This window comes from Macrobrachium nipponense, chromosome 25 (assembly GCF_015104395.2).
Source record: "Macrobrachium nipponense isolate FS-2020 chromosome 25, ASM1510439v2, whole genome shotgun sequence".
NCBI classification, from domain to species: domain Eukaryota; kingdom Metazoa; phylum Arthropoda; class Malacostraca; order Decapoda; family Palaemonidae; genus Macrobrachium; species Macrobrachium nipponense.
Genome location: NC_087214.1, coordinates 11,140,566 through 11,158,553, shown reverse-complemented (window position 1 = coordinate 11,158,553; position 17,988 = coordinate 11,140,566).

The window sequence follows — 17,988 nt, the reverse complement described above, 5'->3', positions numbered from 1 at the left end:
CTGGGCCCCATATCACTCATTTTCCCCCGTAGGAGGGTAATGCATCACTTAAGGTTCTTTGCAGGGTGCCTTCGGCCCCTGGCTGCAACCCCTTTCATTCCTTTTACGTTACCTCCGTTCATATTCTCTTTCTTCCATCTTCCTCTCCTCACAGTTGTTCCGTAGTGTAACTGCAAACGGTTTTCCTCCTGTTACACCTTTCATACCTTTTACTGTCAATTTCCCTTACAACGCTGATTGACCTCGTAGATCTCAGCGCTTGGCCTTGGGCCTAGATCTATTCAGTTCTATTCTATCCGCCATAATTTCCTCCGGGCCTCGATCGCGCGTTCTCGTAAGATGACCTAGATTGTTTCAAGGTCTCAAATAGAAGGTTTCTCAGAGCCGGTAGTGTGAAAATTTAGCATTAAATCAAAACCAAATCTTTACTTGTGCTTTTTCGTTTATTTTTTATTTTATTTATTTTTTCTTTTTTCTTTTTTTACAATTTTGAGCTTAATTTTTAATTAACTGTCTAACTGTGTTTTGACTTGAAATAATGACACATTCTGTCTCGGATAAACAAAATAATAATACATTTTCATAAGAATGACTCAGCATTAGTAATGCTCTCTCTCTCTCTCTCTCTCTCGGAACCAGAAGCAGTTTTAATTTTCCGAAGCAAAAAGTCTCTTGCGTGTGTGTGTGTGTGTGTGTGTGTGTGTGTTGCAGCCTCACAGGATAACCAGCGAGAAAGGAAACAGCTGGAAGCCCTTAATTAGTCTTCTTGTTTTGGGTTTTACGAAATGAAGGGATTTCTTTGTCTAATTTTGCCAGTGATAGAAAAATGATCAAAAGATTTCGTTTCTAACTGTCCTGCAGGACTTCTGGAGTCGATAAATTATTTGAAATGAATGTAATTTATTGGGTAGTATGACTTTCTGGCTTTTTGCATGTGTGGAATAATGAATTTAGGAAGGAATTTCTTCGATGATAAATGTTATATTAGACACTCGGGTGAATTACCATTGATAGATATCTGGAAACGTGTTTGTGACACCAGATGATTTTGTTATAAGAACCTTCCTTAGCAGATTATTATAGCCTCTTTTTAAGTGTAATTGTGTGTGAGAGAGAGAGAGAGAGAGAGAGAGAGAGAGAGAGAGAGAGAGAATTCCTCCTCAATTAAATGACTTTCATTTGAGCTGAAGTTCATCACTTGAAGAGAGAAAAACAAAAAATGAGTAATTTTGAAAATCTGGATCCCAGAACCGGAATTTGAAAATATTTGTTTAAGAAATCGGTCATTCGTTTTCCGAATGAGAGAGAGAGAGAGAGAGAGAGAGAGAGAGAGAGAGAGAGAGAGAGAGAGAGAGAGAGAATCTTTGGAAATTAGCTTATTTATAAACCCATGATTATTCTAAGTAGTTGTCATCGTTCTCCACTGACGGCCGTCGACTTGTTGTCAACATGTTTGTGACAGGTTTCCATTAGGTTGCCGACGTGTGTTGATGACGTGTTTTATACTGTAATGTTGACGTACTTTGGAAACCTCAAACCCAACAAAATCTCCTCGTAACTCCGATTCAATTAAAAGTTGATCATATAAAAAAATAGTTTACTGTTAACTTTTGTTATAAAACTTTAGCTTTTAATCAACGTAGCCTGTAAGTTAAATGTTTTTAGAAACTAACTGTTGATTAACTTGTGTATCTTGTTTGTTAATTTTTGTTATTCAGTTAAATGCTTTCTTTTTGTAAGCTGCGAACAATGTTGAATATCCGGGAATTTTAAGCTTTTGAGGGTTTCACATTTTGTTACTTTGGATTCACAGAAATCACGTCAAATATTTTTGCAATTTAGGAACGGTATGAATTAGAGAGTAAGGCGATTCTCTCTCTCTCTCTCTCTCTCTCTCTCTCTCTCTCTCTCTCTCTCCTCCCTGGGATACCAGAATTAAGAAGTATTCTCCTTAAGTTCTTTAGAGAGGAAATATATAAATGTTTTATCTATTCAAAACACATGTCCAATTGGGACCCAAAACCTCTCTCTCTCTCTCTCAAACTTCACCACTGGTCATGGGTTTATATTGTGTATCCGTTTTTGTAACTGAAGTTTAAGCGTGAAATTGTACCGCAGAGATAAATTTATTTTTCATATTTCAAAAATTTTTCCCCTTTTTGTTTGTTTATTTTATTTATTCATTTATGAAAATTTACATCTGTTTCGAAATCAATTATATAAATTTACTGGGAATTTTGAATGAGTGACCTCTCAATATATCTTTGAGAAATGTAACCTATCTGTGGTCCATTCGACTAACTTGAAACTGTTGGAATTATCCCAGTGATATCCATTCTTATTGAATGTCTGTCTGTATGTCTGTGTGTATCTGTCAATGTATGTCTTCCTTATCTTCACAAGACGGAACGCAAGACAGCTTTTATGTCGTTTAAAATGAGACTTGAGTATTATGATTCTTAACCCAAATGGAAATTGTCTCGCAAATTCGTCCTCCATATTCAAAGGACGCTTCCACACTTACTGTTAATCATGTCATAAACACATGTCGGCAACAAGTTGCACACAGATCACAAAGAAGTTTAATACAATTCAGCAATTCACTGGGAGTCCCAACCAACGTTTCAAACGATTATCTTCTGCATGTAAGTCGTTGACATATTTTCAACATGTCTGTGGTATGTATGTATGTGATAAGTTGCCGACTTGTGTTAATGACATGTTTATTACAGTGTCACACCAACACCTGAGGCTGGACTTCCCGTCCAGTTATATAAACGTTACAGAAATCCGAAGCAAATGGCCCTGTTGTTTTGGATACGAGGCACAGGTCAGTTAGGCCCACCAATTAGTCGTTGACTTGTATTCAACTTGTTAGTGATGCGTGTGCGATTATTTACTGACGCGTTTGTACATGTTTTAGAATGCGGATTCACACTATTAGTATTTCCAACCGTCCTTCTGTTTAATATATTTCCCAGGGGAACAATGGCATTGCAGCTCTTGAGTCCATAATTGCAGATCAAATTGTGGATCACATTGATAGAAACAACTTGCTGTTAAACAGCCAACACGGTTTCAGACAAAACAGATCCTGCCTACCAAACATCTTGGAGTTTTTTTCATAACATGCTTGGTATTTACGACAGTAGTACAGCAATAGATATACTTTACTTAGATTTCCAAAAGGCCTTTGACAAAGTCCCACACAAAAAACTGATGACAAAAGGTAGAGCTTCAGGAATTGTAGGAGAAATAGCAGACTGGATCGAAGAATGGCTAACTTATAGAAAACAGGGTCGTAATAAATGGTGAAGAGTCAGAGTGGGCAGATGTGACAAGCGGAGTTCCTCAGGGTTCTGTTCTTGGTCCGCTCTAGTTTTACATTAATGACATTGATGTAGGATTAACTAGGAGGATAGGCAGATTTGCAGACGACACCAAACTAGGTGTAAATGCAGCAGACCCAGAGACAGTAGTTAGTTAAAGAAATGATCTTAAGAAAACAGGAGAGTTTTCAAAAAGATGGCAAATGCCTTTTAAAGTGGAAAGTGTTTAAATGTGGATAAGTGTATTAATATGGATAAGTGTAAAGTGTTACAAATAGGAACAAATAACCCTCATGGCAACTACATGCTGCTTGGGAATGACATATGTAGCGTAGAACAAGAGGAGGACCTTGAAGTCATTATTATCAAGGACTAAAAATCCACAAAATAGTGCATAAAAGCTGAAAAGAAGTCACAGACACTAGTGGTATACATAAAGAGGCAGTTCAAATACAGAAACAAGGAAACGGTGCTGCAGCTCTACACACCAAAAGTTAGACGTCATCTTGAATATGCAGTACCGTTTTAGTCACCACCACCAAGAAAAGACATAAATAGATTAGAAGGAGTACAAGTAAGAGCCACAAAGTTAATTCCATCCATCAGGAAAATGGGTTACCAAAGACGACTACAGAGCCTGAACAATATGACTTAGAAACACGACGATTGCGAGGACAAATAATAGACAAATTTTAAACACTGAAAGGCATAACAAAAGTAGAGAGTAACCTATTTACATTAAACGAAAACCAGACAGGAAATAATGGATGGAAACTAGAACTGAAGAGATACAACACATCCCATTGTGGGAACTTCTTCACATACAAGATGTGTGACACATGAAATAAACTGCCACCAGAAGTTGTAAACAGCAACAGTGTGGAAGAGTTTAAAAGAAAGCTTAAAAGAAAGCTAGACAAAATCATTAGGACACTGTGAATGAACAGTAAAACCTGCTCCTACAGATAAGTGAGCGCACGATGTCTCCTCGGAAGGACTAATAAGTCTTTGAGACATCCTAATCATTGTAACTCTCTCTCTCTCTCTCTCTCTCTCTCTCTCTCTCTCTCTCTCCATGGGCTTTGGCCAAAATCCTGACCATCGCAATAGTCTTCATCTGATTCTGAGAGAGAGAGAGAGAGAGAGAGAGAGAGAGAGAGAGAGAAGAAGAGAATGAGAATAATCGGATTTGTTATTTAGTAGCATTCGTTGTGGTTTTTGCGACCTTCTCTCTCTCTCTCTCTCTCTCTCTCTCTCTCTCTCTCTCTCTCTCACACACACCACACACACACACACACATACTCACACATGACAGTAACAAAGTTATGAGATAATTAGTCCATTAATTGTGCAAAAGGATCCTAAGCTTCCATTGGATTTAATTCAAGGTTGGAAAGGGTCACCCTTTTACTGAACCGCTCCCCCCCCACCCTTATTTATAGAGGGAATGAATTAGAAAATGTGCCTGTTCAGAAAATGTCTGTATCAGAATACAGCAAGAATGAGCAAAGCTTGCCACGTGGGCAGTTTTTCGGAATATTGGAAAGGAATGGAATATAAAACGTAGGCCAAAGGCTAATAAGCGCTGGGACCTATGAGGTCATTCAGCGCTGAAACGGAAACAGAGTAAAATGATTTAAAGGTGTAACAGAAGGAAAACCTTTTGCAGTTGTACTATGGAACAATTGGTAGGGTTGAGGAAAGCAAGATGGAGGAAAGAGAATGTGATCACAGCTACAGTCAAAGGGATGAAAGGGTTGCAGCTAGGGGCCGAAGGGACGCTGCAATGAACTTTCAAGTAATAATGCCTACAGTGCACCGCACGAGGTACACTGATGGCACTACCTCCCCTCAAAGAAACTTTTCGGACGAAATATTTGACTAAACCTTATGGTTAAGTGAATATATAAGAAGTAGCCATTTGCATTCCCTTTCCATAGACAGCAAAAGAGATGAAAGGGTTGCAGCTGGGGGCCGATAGGACCTTGCTAAGAACCTTAAGTAATGCCTACAGTGCCACCTCACACGGTGCACTGTAGGCATTACTTAAGGGTCTTTGCAGTGACCCTCCTGCCCCTCGCTGCAAACACTTTCATCCCTTTTGCTGCACCTCCATTCATATTCTCTTTCCTTCATCTTATTTCTCACGCTCTCCCAACAATCGTTGCACAGTGCAACAGCAAAAGGTTTCCTCCTGTTACGTCTTTGAGTCGTTTTACTCTGTTTCCCTTTCCTTGTTGAATGACCTCATAAGTCCCAGTGCTTGGCCTTTGGCCTAAATTCTGTACTCTTCCTAAATATTTTTGTTTATTCATTCAGATCATCCATAAATTTCGAAATTTAGTTCTTAAGAGAAAATTAATGTTAGCATCAGATGAAAGGCAAACGACGAGAATAACCAAAAGTTATCTATTAATTTGATCATGAAATCTGAGAAACACATCATCGATCAGTCAGTGTCTCTTGCGTCGTGAATAATTGCTTTCGTTTGTCGCAAATCACAGAATGAAAGGAAATATGAAAATTCTTTTCAGAGTTAACTTTAGAATTTGGTACAATTGTATGACTGAATAATGAATGCAATATGCAGATGCTCTCTCCTGAATTAGGATTCCGCCCGATGACAAATAACCGAATTTATTTTGCGAATCCAAACCCCCATTTTGGTATACAATAGGCCATGTATTGTCGGAACCTGTTGCATTGTTAATGCATTCATAATGTAAACTTTTGAATAGATTAATGGAGGTCCATTAGACGAGTTATTTTACCGAGGTTGGGCAATGCCCTCACGGGATTTGGGCATTGCAAGTTGTTATGTCTGTGTCAGTTGAGCTTCGAAAGTGACTGTTGTCATCTGGGCGTCAATGTTATTCCAGACTCGATTAGGTTTTGGAATGGGATGAGGAAATGAGTGATTCTGAATAATAATGGGGGTAGCTCATGAGAGAGAGCGAGAGAGAGAGAGAGAGTTCTTCAGGCTTCCTCACTACGGAACGTTTTGTATACTTGTGATTTGTTTCTCATTAGACAGTGTTTCCGAAATCTCTCTCTCTCTCTCTCTCTCTCTCTCTCTCTCTCTCTCTCTCTCTGTCAGATGTTACGTGACTATTCTTGGGGCAAGAGAGGAACGTGTCCCTTGCTTGTGTTTATAGTGTCAATATTAATACGTCATTTGCAGTGGGACTTCGTGTATGTGTCTGTGTTTGTTTATGAGAAGCCCTTGTTTATTTTATACCAACACACTGCGCATTTTGATTTCACGTTTCTTCTTCTTCTTCTTTTTCTTCTCCTCCTCCTTCTCCTTCTCCTCCTCCTCCTTCTTCTTCTTCCTTGTTATTTCAGTTGTCTGTCATTTATTCGTGGTCTCATCTCAAGTTCTTCAGTTTATGTTTAGGACATGGCTTTTTTTTGATTCCTTGCAGTTGTTGAACAAAGTGAGTGCTTTCCTGCGTAGTAATCTCTCTCTCTCTCTCTCTCTCTCTCTCTCTCTCTCTCTCTCTCTGTAGTAAGAAACATACCTGGTTATCAGCCGAATGTCGAAAGCAGTGACGTTCACCAGAAAACTCGAAAACTTGAAAAGAAACTTTTTATAAACTCGAACACAAACTCGAAAAGTCCCACTGCCAATAAGGTAAGATATTTAACGCTGTACACGCAAGCAAGAAACATGCACCTCTCTTGCCTAGTGAATAGTAATGAGACTATTCAGAGAGAGAGAGAAACAACATAAACCAAAACTCTAAAACAGAAACAAGTGACTTATATTTAAACGTCATCAACAAACTCTACCGGAAATATTCCCCTGATAAATATCATCATTTTTAATCTTATTATAACCCGAACAATGAGTCGTCCATATAACTTCACAAAAAAGCGAGACAAAATTGATGTGGGGTAGGGGTGAGAGAGGAGGTTACGGGTCATTGCATTCTGTTGTTGGTTGGGAGAGTTGGGGTGGGGGTCCCCATTTTATGGAAATTGGGACATTCGAAGCTGTTCAGCCGATGTTTTCCTTAAGTGGACATGCAAGTTTGTGTGTGTGTGTGAGAGAGAGAGAGGGAGACAGACAGATGGGAAAATGGTAGCTTATTGAGAGAGAGCGAGAGAGGCGAACACTGCAATTACTGTTACGAACATTTGTGTAAACCAAACTTCACATTGGTTGTTGTTTTCAGTCGAGGCGAATTTGATCAAAGAGGCGGTTGTTTGATGGAAAATCCTGGTTTGGGTCATAAACCTCCATAATATCTGATATTAAGGTTTACAAACTTCAACAAACAACTCAGATTGGAACACAGCTTAATCCGGGCAACATTCCCTTCCTCTCTCTTCCTGTTTCTGCTTAAATATGACTTCGGGTCGTGTGAAACGTTGTTACCTTCAGCCTCAGAAAACACTTTCTTTTTCTCTGCGAAGAAATTATGCTAATATATTGCTGATTATTTATTTTTTGGTGGGGGGCTGGACGACGGGGGGTTAGGGGGGGCTAACTCTCCTAAATCTCGGGGCGTGGCCGTAGAGTAGCAGTACACGTTTGGTATTATACTAGGGGAAAAAGGAATGTGCGTAAGGTAATTTTGTTCTTGCGTGCATTCAGAAACCTTTCTCTCTCTCTCTCTCTCTCTCTCTCTCTCTCTCTCTCTCTCATATTCCCTAAATCCTCAGTCAATTTACAATGTTGGTAACTTTCTGTATGTGTGGATTATCGATTTTTTCTTGAGAGACAGTATAAACATATTGAATCCGGTGGTAGTCGACTGTAGTCATGTTTAACCTGTATGTTTCCGACGCAAAATAGCCACAGCTTACCTTAACAAAATTTTATCTCTGAGAAATTGAAGGAGGGCAACCGCTACTAGAAATGAGAAGTGGTATCATTCACTCGTATTCGGTGGAATCGTTCTCCACGAGTTCCTAGGACAAACAATAAGTCGTCATTGTTGGGCAGAACTTGTCCAAATTTGGAGAGTCGAAGCAATCATTTCTGTGGAAAAGGGCGTCCATTCTCTGCCTTCGTCATTATGACAGATCTTTGTGGCCACGTCACCTTCCGTTGGAACAAAGCACCAGGATTTGGGTGCCACAAAATGGACATTCATTTCCTCAATGCTCAGTCATGACTAGTAATGTCCCCATGGCCACATTTCGGAACATTTTTTGAACTGTGCCGGATATTATGCACTTGAGAGAGAGAGAGAGAGAGAGAGAGAGAGAGAGAGAGAGAGAGAAACTAACCATACCCTGATATAAATCAATTTTCTTGATAATACTAAACACTTACAAACCGCAAACTATCTCCCTTAGGAATACCCCTCCTCCTACCCTTTCCCAACTCCCCCCTTCTCCCACCACTACCCTTTGCCTATCACAAGCTCCTTTATTCTTCTATAAGATGATTCCTTGTAGGGGAGGGGGTTAGTGCCGTCAGTGTACCTCACGCGGTGCGCTGTAGACATTACCCTCCCTTAGAACCCTCTCCTATCAATTGTTCAACATTGTTCTCAGCACTGAATGACATCATGACCTCATAGGTTACAGCGGTTGGCCTTTGGCCTAAATTGTATATTCCGATTCAGATTCCAGTCCAAGATAATTGACATAAGTAGGAAAGCAAGAATATGCCACCCACATCCTGAAGACGTCAGCTCGAGGGAGAAGAATCAGTGGAGAGGCGAAGGCCAGTTTTCATCATATTTCAAGTAGTATCTGAGTATCAGAATTGATGAATTTGATAACCAGAGTCAATAGCAAAGGGCCGACATTGCTCATGAGGAGGGCTTAAGGTAGTTTTATTTTTTTGCTACCGGAAGTGATTGTGTGATTTTCAGCCTTTAGTTATAGTTTTAGAAATAAAAGTGATTAAGTATTTTCAGTTAACAGATGAACTTGAATAAGTCGAAAGGACCTTTTTTTCCCCAGAAGTGCAACTTTTCCTCACACGATCGAAATGGATTTGTATGAGTGGATAAATGATATATATAGCCTTTTTCATTTCAATACAGGGACATTAACATTGAACAGCATTCCATTTTGGGAAACTATAGGAAGTATCTACATCATTCACACTTTTTCGTTTTTTGGGATTAACGAGATTTCCCTTTGAGATTTCCCTACAAAGTCCTGTTGCTTTTGAAGGTTCGTGAATGAGGGCCGGGCCATTAATCCCTTTGGGATTTGGTGATCGCTTTTTCATCAGAGCCAATTTGATCATTAAGGCTGTTGGCTATGAAATTGCATTATGGAATATAAACGGCAATTCTGTTTATTGACAGGGACGATACAGTATTTGTAAGTCCTCTTTAGCTTAACTGGTATATGTTACAATCATGTTCCCAAACTTTTCGTGTCTGAGGCGACTTAAGCAGTGAAATATTGACAAAGTGGTCAGTTGACTGCGGTGGATCGCAGCCGGCGCTAGAAGCGACTAGTTATCCATAACGAAATATTTAGAGATAATGATTCTAATTTTTGAAATAGTCCCATACTATATATTATATATATATTATATATATATATATATATATATATATATACCTATATATATATATATATATATATATATATATATATTATATATATATATATATATTTATTATATATATACAAATATATATATGTATATATATATATATATATATATATATATATATATATATATATATATATATATATATATATATAATTCTATTTTATTATTGTAATTTTTCTGCTTGAAAATGTGGGCTGGTCCCTGAAACGTTGCATTAAATAAAAAAACGCCCATATGAAACAGATGCTCCATTTAAAACCCTTACCGCCATGTATCCCGCCTGAGGCTTCCCCTTGCGGTTGATTTTATATATATATATATAATATATATATATATATATATATATATATATATATACATATATATATATATACATTATATATATATTTTATATATATATATATATATATATATATACATATATAATGTATATATATATAAATATATATATGTATATATATATATATATATATATATATATATATATATATATATATATATATATATATAAAATCAACCGAAGGGGAAGCCTCAGGCGGGATACATGGCGGTAGGGTTTATTTAAATGGAGACATCTGTTTCATATGGGCGTTTATTTAATGCAACGTTTCAGGGACCAGCCACATTTTCAAGCAGAAAATTACAATAATAAAAATAGAATTAAAATAATTACTCGTATAAAAAACGTACAATTACAATACTTAAAGCAAATTAAAAGAACACCAACTAAACGCAAGTACCATTTCCATTAGAGGAAGGAAGACAAGTGACTAAAAAACAAAAACAAAACACGAAGGCATCTCTGTTGTTTACGCCAGGTACAGAGGGGTGGAGGCAGTTTGGTTGTTCAGTTTTGGAACAATCGTCTTCATAAAGAGCGATTCGAAGACCGCTAGCTGCTGCGGAGAAGACGCTTTTGAAAGGATCTTAAAGTTTTTATATTCAATATTGACTCTGCATTACTTTGTGTGGTCAATTTTGGTACTTGCGTTTAGTTGGTGTTCTTTTAATTTGCTTTAAGTATTGTAATTGTATGTTTTTTAGATGAGTAATTATTTTAATTTTATTTTATTATTGTAATTTTCAGCTTGAAAATGGGGCTGGTCCCTGAAACGTTTCATTAAATAAATGCCCATATGAAACAGATGTCTCCATTTAAACCCTTACCGCTATATTATATATATATATATATATATATATATATATATATATATATATATATATATATATATAACGTAATATATATATATAGTATATATATATATATATATATATATATATATATATATATAATATAATATATATATATATATACTATATATATATATATGCATTTATACACTGTATATGCACATATGACCTCTGCCTTTGAGACGCAATTTTCATTCACACATTATGTAAGGACAAAAATCTGATTCCGTTCCCCTGTAGCGAACCGTATTATGAATCTGCTCCTAATCTGTTTTTGCCTTTTTAAGATTAAATTGATAATTTTTTAGACGTTCATTTGTGTCATTTAATTCACCAGATTTCCCTTTTCCCCCTCTCACACTTTCTTTGATCTGTTCTTGTTCCTCGTTCGCCTTTTTCTCTCACTCCCTCTTTCGCTCTTCGCTTCACAAAGTTGCTCTCTCTCTCTCTCTCTCTCTCTCTCTCTCTCTCTCTCTCTCTCTCTCTATCTTCATATTGCTCCCTCAACACCGGTGATTTTTTAGAATGTTTTTAACGCTCTCTCCCCGAAAATATCGTATTAAACAAAATATTTTCGGTGTCTTTGACTATCGTGACCCAGACTTTTAGAGGAGGGGCTGGAAGGTCCAGGGGCTCGGGTTTTGGGGCGAAAAGAGCGAGAGAGAGAGAGAGAGAGAGAGAGAGAGAGAGAGAGGAGAGAGAGAGATTAAAGATTCGACGTTTTTTTTGTCGAAAAAGCGAGCATCAGAGCATAGGAAAAATACTCCCTCTGGCAAAAAGCATTTCACGCCCTGCACAGACAGACACACAGACAGACAGACAGAGGAAATGGCTTCCTTCATACCCTGTTTCTTTGTCGTGAAAGTGTTTGATTCTTAGGCCTTTTTTGTTCTGTTGGAAAGGGGTAGTTAATGTTCTCATGTTGATCTACCGGTATTCGTGTCATCTGAGACCATTTCATCAAGGGCGTCATCAGCCTTTCATTTGAATTTTTGCCTTTTTGTGACCCATTGACGTTAGATCTGTACCACTCGAGGTCACTCTCTGGCTTCTCATCAGTACAGTCCTCTTGTGGGTCTCTGGTTGCCCAGGACTTGTGGATTCTGTTGCAGTTGAGTGTCCAATGTATGTAGGCTCCTGCAGGAACCATCTTTGTATTCTCTCCTTCAGGGCTTATGAATTGGACCCCTGGCTTCCATCTCGAGTGTCTGTTGTATTCTGTCCCTCCAAAACTCCCATTTTCCCTACATGTCCTGTCCACTGCAGTCTTTTGAATTCCATGGAAGATTATGATCAGTGGTTGATTGTCACACTTTTATAACTGAGAATCCTCCTTCAGGATGATTCCTCTTCCTCAGATTTATGTCCTTAGAGAGAGAGAGAGAGAGAGAGAGAGAGAGAGAGAGAGCGTTGACATTTTATAGAATGAAAGTAAAAGGATTTGGGATTATGTTCTTAGGTCCAAAATCTTGTCTCCTCCTGAAGCGGAGGTGCTGTCTTCTGGTCGTCACCTGGTGCAGGTAAATCATGTAAGCATGGCTCCTGTGCTGTTGCTGTCAGCAATAAAATTCGGGCCCTCTCCTAAAATTGCTGACGTCTTAAGGAGTGTCGTAGATGTCAGCTAACAAGATTAGTTCTCTCTCTCTCTCTCTTCTCTCTCTCTCTGTTGAAAATGTCTTGATAAATTTCTTCTTCCGATATTCATCATTTGTTTTCCACACTTCCCTGACCAATGCCCGCTACAGATCCCTCTACACTACCCCTCTCCCATCCCTCAACCTTGGCACGGTCTTTCTAACCCACCCCATTCCCATTACACTACCAACCTCTAGCCACTACACATTTGACACCCGTTACACTACGCCTGATTCATATGAACCTTATTTGTGCCACTCCTTTTTCCATTACGTCTTTACCCATCTCACTCTTCTCACCCAGTTTGATAATAATAATAATAATAATAATAATAATAATAATAATAATAATAATAATAATAATAATAATAATAATATAATAATAATAATAATAATAATAATAATAATAATAATTACTTCAGGATGAATAAATATAAGAATAAAATTTATTTTTAATCATAAGCTGAGGTAAATTAGGGAGTCTTGCTTCTTTGGTGAACCTTTATATGATTTTACCACAGTGGACTTGAAATTGTTTAAATATTCACAACTGCTTAAGAAATTCCTTCACGTCGAAAATCTTCCACACAACAATTTCGTCACCCTTACACCGCCCCACACCCCCACTCCCGCCCGCGCTTTTCCTTCATCCCCCTTGTGGGGGGCGGGTGACCAGGTGAGAAAGTCGGCCCACATCTAAATATTTATGAGGGCTGAAACTAGCTGGTTAGAATTCAGTGGAGGCTTTGCATAGACTCTTGAAGGAGGCCCACAAATTTGGTCTTTGGGAAATCTGTGTTATGGGTTGGTATGATTTGATCTCACTGACTCGCACAGGTTTGGTGTCTTTTGGTCTCATTGTGCCCCGTTGCTGCCCTCACCATTGCCATAGGGGCTGTTGCAAGTTTCTGACCATCGATGTTTTGGGTGTGAGGGGCTTATGTCCCCCCCCCCCCCCCCCCCTCTCTCTCTCTCTCTCTCTCTCTCTCAAGGGAAGGGAGGTGACATTTGATCGTCATATCTGCTGCTACCCACGACAGTTACCACCTCATGCGGTGCACTGTAGGCATTACTTAAGGTTCCTTGCAGCGTCCCTTCAGCACCTAGCTGCAACCTCTTTCAGTCCTTTTAGTATTCATATTACAATGATAATGATTGTGAAATGAGGAATGTGAAGACCTAACCTCAACTATTTCTTTTATAGAGAATTTAACTCACTTTCACCCTCTTGAACGCCAACATTAAATTCCGCGAACATTTTCCTCTTCATCTTCGAAACAGCCCCCTCCAGAACAGAGGGAAAGACGAGGAGGAGGGACCATTTAAACACTGATGCGAATTTGAAATGGGTTCGTTCATATTCATGAAGGCTCTTCCTCAGAAGAGGTGCGGATTTGTCTATAGGATTTTTTGCTTTTCATTTTCTATCCTTTCATTCGGTGGGTGTTTTTTTGCGCGTGTTTTTTATATACTATATCTTATTATTGCGATGTTCAGTGAAGGAACTAGCTTATTTTTGCCTTCGTAAAAAATTCGTGTATTGAAAAATGTCTTTCAGCGTGAGGTTCTAAGCGTCCTTACGGAGAGAGAGAGAGAGAGAGATGGAGAGAGAGGCGAGAGAGAGAGAGAAGAGAGAAGAGAGATTATTACCTTTATTATGATAAGGAAAGGAAACGCCTCTTTCTCTCGTAAACTGAGGAACATTATCAGTTGAAAAGGTTTTTCATATTTCGTGAAAAGGGAAATTTCTCTTGAATATTCCAGATGTCTGTGATGACCTTCATGACCTCATCTTGATGACCTCTTCCCTCGTCTCCAGCGAACTTTTCAAGACCGGAATAATGCACAATAAACAAATAATTTAAATGATCTTCCTATACATCTGCATAACAATAAATAAATGAATGACATGAGGGTATAATAATGAGTGAGGTTTGAGGGAAATGTATCTCGTATTCCTGACCATTCATCGACTCATGAGTGAATAACTCGTCTTCATCAAAGTCTCACCCAGTGACACAATTTCTGAAGGTTTCCTCTTCCTGTGATTGATATCAACATATTTTGTGGATAATGATTGCGTTGCCTTCATAAAGTCCTTATCTGCCTCAATTGTCTAATGGGTCAAAGAGTTCTACTGATGTTATGGGAACTTCGTTTTTCATTTTTTTTTTTTTATAGAAAGCCCTACTAGACTGAAAGAAAGTAAAAAATTCTACTGGAGTGAGATTTGGTATAGTTTACCAATCATTGAAATAAAGGTTTCATGTAGTCTCACGGATTGTTTTGACTCTCTCTCTCTCTCTCTCTCTCTCTCTCTCTCTCTCTCTCTCTCTCTCTCTCAAAGAAATCCCATCTTCCCTGACATTTAATCTTTCTTTGTTTCCCCAAACTGCAGAGATTCCAGCGGATTGAAATAAGATTTTAAAAGCCCAAAGCTCCAATGCCCTCTCTCTCATCAAGAAAGTATTTAATGAGATCATTTAGAACCTCATTAAAAGAAAAAATATATAACAAAAACAAAAGTCTTCGATGAAGAGGGCGAGATGAAGGAGACAGACTCGGAATGTCTTCAGATTATTCAAGGTGTCAGGTGGAGTTCTGCTCAAGCGTTTGGAATCTACTCTCTCTCTCTCTCTCTCTCTCTCTCTCTCTCTCTCTCTCTCTCTCTCAGAAGCCACACTAAGGTTATTTGTCGAGCAGGTACCATGTAGGAGATTATCTCAAATCATGGGTGTGTTCAGTAGTTTTCCTGTCATGTCAAATAGAGTGAGAGAGAGTTGAGAGAGAGAGAGAGAGAGAGGGAGAGAGAGAGAGGGAGAGCGAGAGTGTGTGTGTGTGTCTCTGTATCAATTATCATTAGGTTACAACTAAATTACCCAATTGTCTTGTCAAAATTCTTTTCATTTAATTTGAAAAAAGCCGCAAATGATTCTATATCAAATTCAATTTGCAATACTCAGTCGGTGCCAGTCTCATTCTGACCGGACAAGTAAGGATTTCATGCTTAGGACTTTTGACAAATCCTTCTCCCTCCGTAACTCTGAACGACATCCTGTTAGGAGTATCTCTGCTCTAAAGGACTCGTGAGGGCATGGGGTGGCCTTGGAAAATAGGGGAGTCCTATCCTAAAATGATTTTGGATTTCTTATTGAGTTGTAAGGATGGACTGATACAATAATTGTGTTAGTGACTTGGGAATATTTCGTCTCAGGAATATTTGTGTCGCAGGTCATGGTTTGAATTCAGTCCTGGTGTTTGCAGGACACTGGTAATTATTGCAAGGGGCAAAGGAATCTCTCTCTCTCTCTCTCTCTCTCTTCTCTCTCTCTCTCTCTCTCTTTGAATGGAAATATATAAATAGAAACTCCTATTTACAACGTCTCCGGAGAGATTTTCTTTTCATTTGTGAACAGGAGAGACAATAATTTATTGTAGGGCAGGTTTTGGGTTGCTCAAGGGTTTTCATGGCTGTGTATAGTGTGCACTTGCATGCTTCTTAGAAGAGAGAGAGAGAGAGAGAGAGAGAGAGAGAGAGAGAGAGAGCCTATTTACTGTCTAGTGTTTTTATATTAGTCATGTATTGCTTCAAGATCAAACATTTTTTCCAAAATTTCCTTTTTATATATATACTAATCACCCACCGTAGTTAAGATGTTTGAAACAGTGTGTCTGTGCATGTTTATGTACGTTTATCACAAACTGTTCCACGCACATAGTCCAATATCCTTCTGGAATCAGTCGACAAAAGCCACGGGATCCGTTCCTTATTCCTCCCGACGAGAGTCCTGCAGGAGAGAGGCGCCCTACCAAGCGAGGAAGGAAGGATGCTTTCAAGGGGCAGTTCCCCTTTGGCGGGGCAATCCTCCTTCAGTCGCAGGAGAAACGAAAACAAACGACGAACAAACAACAAACAAACAAACAACGCAAAGTCTCCTCGTTTGTTCCGTCCGTCCTTCGTTGCTTTGGAGGAAGGAAGAGGAGATGCGTCTTTCTGCTTCTTCTTCTCTTTCTCTCTGGGAGGTTTGAAGGAAGTACAGACATTTGTACAACTTCTGATTATTGTCTGTTGATTGTTTATACTTTTGCTTTTCTTTTTCTTTTTTATCGTTATTCATTTCTCTCTTTATGCATCTTATCCACAAGTTGGCTTTCCTTTCTGTCGAGGCTTGATTTGCATACGAGCATTTTGGGATCTCATCCTTTTGAACGTTTACCCCGTAAAGGGGCGGTGCAGTTAGTGCGCCTCACATGGTGCACTGTAGGCATTACTTAAGGTTCTTGGCAGCGTCCTTTCATCCCCTAGCTGTAACCCCTTTCATTCCTCTCTCTATACCTACGTTCATATTCTCTTTCTTCTGTCTTACTTTCTTGAGCCATCTGATAGTTGTTTCATAGTGCTGCTGCTGCGAGGTATTCCTCCTGTTACACCTTTAACACCATTTTATTCTGGTTCCTTTTCAGCCCTGAATGACCTCAGAGGTCTCAGCACTTGGCCCGTGACCTAAAATCTATATTCCATCACATTCCATGAAATTTTGGAAGCAACTTTTAGAAACATACTGGAAGATTTTGAACGACAATTATTCGGGTCACGCTGATTTTTATCAATCATTTGCCATTACGAAATTGCCCTCAATATGTAATTACATTCTCTCTCTCTCTCTCTCTCTCTCATAGGCAGACGCCGTACCAAACTGAGGTTAATTTCCACCTGGGGCTTTCCAGTCCTGAGGTGTCATATGACACGCGAGTAGAATATTTCCGGGTAATGTAAGAGTGAGAAAATGATATATAGAGAAAGTTACTATTAAAAGGTCTGCCGGGCCAAGGTATTCTGTATCGAAAGAAAATAGTTGGATATTTAACGTTACCAAAATTCCGATTGTCTCTAGAGCTGTTATTAACTTAGAAATCATGAATAATCTACAGAGATCTGCCTAAAACTGCAATACAATGTAATACAATCTTTTCAACTCCCTATAAAATAAAATAATTTTAACTCGCTATACAACGCAATAATTTCAGCTTATTATGGAATACAGTCATTTCAGCTCTGTAAGATACATCATTTTACTTCAATATAAAATACAATGGTCTACTATTTTCATATTTCCTTCTGCATAAAAGCCCAGTTTTCCAGTCAGTCCAGCGTCCTTTCTGGAAGAACCCAGCCTTCAAATTCCGCTCTGTATTTCACCAACCTCCAGGCGGAGCGGGGGCGCATGTACCCAGACTGGATCCCATGAGTGGCCGGGGGTGGGGGTGGGGTGATGGGGATTTAGGCATTTGGGTCACCCTT